Source organism: Danio rerio, chromosome 18 (genome assembly GCF_049306965.1).
Source record: "Danio rerio strain Tuebingen ecotype United States chromosome 18, GRCz12tu, whole genome shotgun sequence".
Classification (NCBI taxonomy): Eukaryota; Metazoa; Chordata; class Actinopteri; order Cypriniformes; family Danionidae; genus Danio; species Danio rerio.
The window spans coordinates 51,320,001-51,327,433 of record NC_133193.1 but is presented as its reverse complement, the minus strand read 5'-3'; positions in this window follow the sequence as shown (position 1 = coordinate 51,327,433).

The following is a 7,433-nucleotide window of genomic DNA, read 5'->3' as shown; positions in this document are numbered from 1 at the left end:
CTACTCGCGGCATCGCGGGCTGATTCCGACTCGCATGCGGCAGCGCAGGCTCGCTCGGCCGCCGCATCTGGCTCGATTGACTCGGGCTGGAATCGGGCAGTGAGTCCAGGCATCCGGAGCAGGTCCAGCAGAGGTAGTCAGTCTGAGCTCTGAGGGGTAAGTCTCCGGCAGGCGAAAATCCAGCCGGAACTGGCCCGAGTGTGTTTTGCTATCTGGGTGGTTAGGCGTGTATCAGCAAACTAATAAAGCCCGAAAAAAGCCCTGACCTTAGCGAATAAACAGTGTTCCACCAGGATCATGTATGTCAGAAACTGTAGTTTACTGCTGAACTCATTTTGTCATGGTAAAATAACACAGAAATCGAATAATAACACTTCAGTCTCCTGCCGAAGCTCAGACGCGCTGCTTTGAGAAACTGTCAATCACAGCTGTCAATCACGATGACACGCCCAGCATTAAATTACTGCTAAAAACAAACTGTTTACAAAAATGAAGATCTGCACCTATTTCAGCACAATAACCAGTGCCTAATCGACCAGAACCATCTTTCAGGACATTTTATTGCAAGTGTAATAATTTTTTTTATTTGGGCTCAAGTCTCCTTCATTAACACGGAGGAGGCGGGCTTTATGACTTGTACTGCAGCCAGCCCCCAGGGGGCGATCTAATGGCCGAGACCTTCACTCAAACGCAGGATTGCGGCACACTTGTGTTTTACCAATCAGACGATTCCTAAGACACTTTAAATACCTTAAGTTCCATGTAACAGCCATCTCCGTTTTGAACCCCTACTCCTCCTCCTTTCCTAAATGGTTGCCATGGTGGCCCAGTGGTTAGAACTGTTGCCTCACAGCAAGAACGTCACTGGTTCTAATCCTAACCAGGCAGGCCGATATTTCTGTGCGGAGTTAACACGTTTCCCCCATGCTCTCATGGGTTTTACCCTGGGTTCCTCCCACCATCCAAAAACATGCAACTTAAGTTAGTTGACAAATCCAAATCAGTGCCATAAACATGCTCCTAGTTAGTAGTTGTCTCTTAAGAGTAATCACTATCTGTTCATTAGCTACAACAGCAGGGGAGTTCTCCAGATCTACCTGAGCTCAAACTCCCCTCTCACCTTGCAAACTGGAGGGAGCCCTGGGCTCGAGGATCTAATAAGCTCAGGGATCTCTCCCGGAACAGCATGCCAAACAAGCTTTATAATCAATCATCAGCTAAGTAGGAACTCTCTCCAAACTCGGTCCTGGATGTCCTGCATATTTTAGTTTCAACCCTTATTAAACACACCTGAACCAGCTAGTCATGCTATTTTTAGGAATACTAGAAACTTCCAGGCAGATGTGTTGAAGGAAGCTGGAGCAAAACTATGCAGGACACTGGCCCTCCAGGACTGAGTTTGGACACCCCATACCTTAACGGGACTTTGACTGAATTAAAAAAACTTAGTCAAGTTGTGCCGCAATTGGTTTTCTCAAACCATCTGAGTAGCTATATAGTTGTTTTCCCTTCAATAACATTCACTTTTGGCAGATACTAATCCATTCTAGAGTTCATTTGTGTACAATTTTATTATTTAATCATCCAAAATTCAACATTATACTGTAAACTCTGAGTTTACAACACAATTCAAATGCTTCGGACCACTAAAGGGCAGGTGACCTGTGAAAATAGGCAATTATTATTATTAGTTTTAAACATTATGGATGTTTTATGGTTGCACTAAGTGAAACGGTAAGTAAAAACGAATTATCAAAATGTTTGTTTTGTTATCTAACTGCCCCCTAGTGGTCAGGAGCATTTATGTTGTGTTTTGGTTTAATTTTGTTGGTTTGTGGCTTGAAAAAAAGTCAAAAAATGAAGTGTGATGAATCATGTGGAACATGGTTAATTATTGTGTTGGTCTGGACTATGAAAAATCCAAAATAAGTTTACAACACAACACAAATGCTCGCCACCACTAGGGGCAGCTGACTTGCAAAAATTCACAATTGCTAGCATGTTTTTTTTCTCTCTCTCTCTCGTTATGGATGTTTTACCACCGCACACAAAAATGGTAAGTAAAAATGAAACATCAAAATGTTTGTTTCATTATCAAACTGCCCCCTAGTGGTCTGGAGCATCTGTGTGTGTGGTTTGTGGCTTGGAAGAACATTAAAAAATGAAAAGCGTGATGGGTTTAGTCCCATTTTCCCCACAGTCCAAAGACATGCACTATAGATGAATTGAATAAACAAAATTATTCCGCTATGATGACCTGAAATAGAGAATAAGCCAAAGGAAAATCAATGAATGAACTTTAAAGTTACATTGTGTTTTTGCGTAATCATGTCGTGTTGTATGATTGACGTACAACATGTTGATTCCTATGTGGCTTGGTTCAGTTGTGTTGTGAACTTATATTTGCATTTTAAATTGTATTGTGATTTGTTTTCGTTGTGTTTTGACTTCTTTTTTGTGTGTTTTGGATTGTTTCCATTGTGTTTTGAACTTATATTAGCTTTTTAAAATCGTATTGTCACTTGTTTTCATTGTGTTTTGGCTTCTTTCTGCTCTGTTTTGTTTCCATTGTGTTTTGAACTTATATTTCCTTTTTAAAATCTGTTGTGTTCTTGATTCCGGTATTTTGTGAATTTATATTTGCTTTGTTGTTTTGTGGCTTGTTTCTATTGCATTATGAACTTGCGTTTGCTTTCTATATTCCATTGTGCTGTTTACTACTGGGCCACCGTACTGAACTCACGGCATGGACACAGACCCCAGCTCCATTAGTAGTTATTATCCGCACGACTCCCAGAGGGTTTGCGCTGAGGTGGGCAGACTCACAAACAGGAAGTGCAGGAAACAGCAGTGAATGTAAGAGGAAATGAGGACGTAGGGAGAGGTGTACGGCCACAATGCTGATGGAGGAAACGGACGATTATAAATAGCCCAACGGCCTTCCCCATGCTGAGTGTCGGGTCACGGCCGAAACCTCAGACAATGGAGAAGCCGTCCTTGAGGTCAGGGCTGGGAAATGTTGGGCTGTGTTAGCGAGTGACGGTGCAGACTGCAACACTTATACGAGACACTGAGTCATTATGGCTGGAGTTATAGTTACATTCCACCAACAACAACTCTAAATATTAGCAAAAATATCACCTGGATAGGACAGTGAGAGAATCGCATTGCCACATTGTAAAAATGGCCATGATTTTGATAGTAAAAAAAATGTAAAGTCATATAATAGAAATCTCTATACTGATTAACACTATATTTCTGTAATATATGTGATTAATATGTGTGAATAATGGGGTTGTAACCATTGTGTCAAAGGTAACTTTGGCACCATTAACGCTGAAAGGTACATTGAGATTTTGGAGCACAATATGCTGCCTTCTTTTCCAGAGACGCCCATCATATGTCAATAAAACAATGCATATTCTGCACACATTGCAAAGTCCTGCTGCTGAGGAAGAGGATACTTGACTGGCCTGCCTGCAGTCCCGACCTGTCTCCAATAGAGAATATGTGGCGCATTTTAAAGCACAAAATCTGACAACTAAGACCCCGTATTGTTGTCCACCTTAAGATTTGTTTGCACGAAGAATGGGACAAAATGACACCTGAAACACTTCATCACTTGGTGTCTTCAGTCCTTAAATGTCTTTTAAGTGTTGTGAAAAGGAATGGCAACATTTTTGAAATGTGTTACATGGAGCAACATTGGAATTTGTGTTTATTTTGAATAAAAAAAGCCCAATAAAAGTCATGAGGAACACTTATATATATATATATATACACACACACACACACACACACACACACACATATATATATATTTATATATTTATATATATATATATATATATATATATATATATATATATATATAAATATATATACACTTTTAATATATATATATATATATATATATATATATATATATATATATATATATATATATATATATATATATATATACATATACATATATATATTAAAAGTGTTCCTCATGACTTTTATTGGGCTTTTTTATTCAAAATAAAAACAAATTCCTATGTGTATATATATATATTTAGTATTTGTTGAATTTCCTGCGAGTCAAATACGAGTCAAAGTAAATTTAGAAATCACTTTTTTCCTATTTTATTAGCGTTTTACATACTGTCACAAGTTTTTCTGATTTGGGGTGGTATTTAAAACATAATTGGTGTTTTGTTAATGTTTTGTACTTGAATTTGAATGGAAAATGGAACAGCAGTGAGCTGGGAAGAACGGAAGTGGGTCAGACACACTTTTTTTTACTTGTTCTGGCCTTCTGAGGTTGTGGAAGTATGGTTGTGGGCTTTATTTTTAGAACAAACTAGCATTACATGCATCAAAATTAAGATAAAAATTGTATCAAATGAAATATGTTACTAAACAATCATCTATCACGTCATGTATTGTTTGGTGAGTTTAAAAATGTCAGAAATGTTGTCCACATGTGTAATGTAAGTATACAGCGGCACCGCAAATAGCAACAGAAGTTGTCTACAACATCATAAGTTTACACACACAATGCAGCCAAATGTAGCCCAGGCACACATTTTTGGTTCTCAAAAATGTAGCCCTGGGCACATATTCCCAATGTGCCTGTGTATTATGTAGCATCTAATATTAATAAATAATGTTTATTGCATGACATTAGTGTCATGCGTTATTCAAGAGTTCACACTTAGCTGATGATTGATAATAAAGCATGTTTGTCATGCTGTCCCGGGAGAGAGCCCTGAGCTTGGAATGTCCTTGAGCCGAGGGCTCCCACCAGTTTAAAGGGTGAGAGAGGAGTTTGAGCTAGGACCCGAGAACTGCCTTGCTTGTGAACGTGTTAGGACTAGCTGAGAGAGATATCTAGCTTAGAGTTTGCCTTATGATGCCACTTTGAATTAGTCAATTTACTTATAATGCATGTCTCTGGACGGTGGGAGAAAACCGGTGAACCCAGGTAAAACCCAGGCGAGCACGGGGAGAACATGCAAACTTCCCACAGAAACACGGACTGGCTTGGTAAGGGGTCGAATCAGTGGCGTTCTTACAGTTAAGCAACTTTACTAACCACTGGGCTGCAGTGCCGCACTATCAGGAAAAGGTGGGGAGTAGGGGTGGAAGGGGGGGGGTGGTTCTTCAAGATGAAGATGACTGAAGTGGAAAACTCCGGTTATTTATAGTAAGTTAGTATTCATCTAATTGGCGCAATATGTGAATCTGATGCAGGACCAGCCATGATCAATCATAAGCACATGATCTGCTCGAAATTACTTTATAAATAAACTGCACCTAATAAATGTAATGATCAGATCATGAGAAAACAGTCATTGTGAAAATTTGCTCTTTGGTGATAAACATTCACAAAATGACTTAAATTACAATCCCAACTACAATCCCAGCAGATCCTGCGATGTGACTATTGCAGATTTGCACATTGCGGTAATTATGCTGAAACGATACATAGTGCAGCCCTTACCTTAACTCTTCCTGAATTTGATTGTAATGTAATAACGTGCACCTTTGAAAAGCTGCTTTGAAGTGAAGTTTCTTAAACTGATTTCAAGCGAAGCACGTTATAGGATTGACTACAGCTGATCCCTATCACTAATCACTAACTAGCCAATCGGATCACTCTAAATTCAACATAAATATCCAGCATAAACTTCATTCCTTATCTTCGTTTTGGAAACCCCCCCATCCCCGGGCGCTCTGGTTTCCTCCCAAACTCAAAAAACCATGCAACAAAAGTTAAAGTCACAAGCACTAAATCACCAAACTAGCACAGTTAGCGGTCTATTCTTGGGAACCGGACCAGACGGGAGCCTTGAGCTCATCTATCTCCGAGCTCAGGGTTCTATCACGGGACAGCATGCCAAACTTGCTTAAATAGTCAAGCATTATCTAAGTATGAACTCCTGAAATGCTTATTATTTTGAAATAGTGCTATTGATTGTGTGTTACCATGATGTTGTTTAGCTGTTTTGTGAATGACAGAGTGCCTTCTATATATTAGTATGTATCTCTGATTGTTGATAAGCCGTTGGTGATGAGCACTGGTTGACTTTCTCATCCCATATTTCTCCATGCATCATTGTAGTATCATACTAGTGCAGTAGTTTGAGGCGAACACAAACCGCATGCTTGATGCGTATATACAAATAAAGGCTAATTTGGTCAGAGCTGAAGGTAATTTATTTCAGTATCTACATCCTCTTTAGTGAAGGAAGTGAATCTTGCTATATTGACTATGCAAAGCAAATGTGTCTTCGTCCTCTCGAGGGATTTAAGCAGAGACAGTCACAGGATACAGCGAAGCTGTGAAAACCAAAGAAAATCTGTCATCTACTCACCCTCATGCTTAACTAGTTTCTTTTTCTTTTTTAACTAACACTTCTCAATTTTGGTTCACATTTCTAAAAAAGTTGGGACAGTAAAGCATTAACCACTTTGTAATGTTGCCATTCCTTTTCACATCACTTAAAATACATTTAGGGGCTGAAGACATCAAGTGATGAAGTGTTTCAGGAGTCATTTTGTCTTATTCTTCCTGCAAAAAAGTTTTAAGGTGGGAAACACGGGGTCTTCTTTGTCACATTTTGACCTTCAAAATGCGCCACACATTCTCTATTGGAGACAAGTCTGGACTGCAAGCAGGCCAGTCAAGTACCTGTATCCTCTTCTTCCGCAGCAGGACTTTGTAATGTGTGCTGAATGTGGTTTAGCATTGTCTTGTTGAAATATGCATGGCCGTCTCAGGAAAAGAAGGCAGCATATTGTGCTCCAAAATTAATGGATGTGCTAGTTACCTCAGCCAACGGCACTGACACAACCCCATACCATGACGTACTTGGACTATGGCTTTTGGACTTGTTGCTGGTAACAGTCTGAATGGTTCTTTTCTTCTTTGGTTCAGAGCACACAATCTAACTCATGTGACCACAGTGGACATTTCCACTGTGTGATGGTCCATCCCAAGTACCTCAAAGAAGTCAAAGGTGCTTCTGGACACTGTTAACATAGGGCCTCCATTTGGCAAATTAGTTTTCACTGACATTTAATGTACGCATTGTGGTACTTGACAAAGGTTTGCCAAAGTAGTCCTGAGCCCATGTGGTGATCTGACTCAAAGATGAATGATGAATCTTGATGTAGTGCCGCCTGAGGGATCGGAGATCACGGTTGTACAGCTTAGGCTTGCACCCTTGTCCTTTACGCACTGAAATCCCAGCAGATTCCTTGATCTTCAATGATGTTCTGCACTGTTGAAGGTGAAATATCCAAATGTCTTCCTATCTTTCTTTGGGAAACATTGCTTTTGAACATTTCAATATCTTTGTCATGTATTTGTTGGCAAACTGGCGATCCTCGGCCCTAGGACTAGGCTAGGTGTGGGCAAACTTGATCCTGGAGGGAAAGTGTCC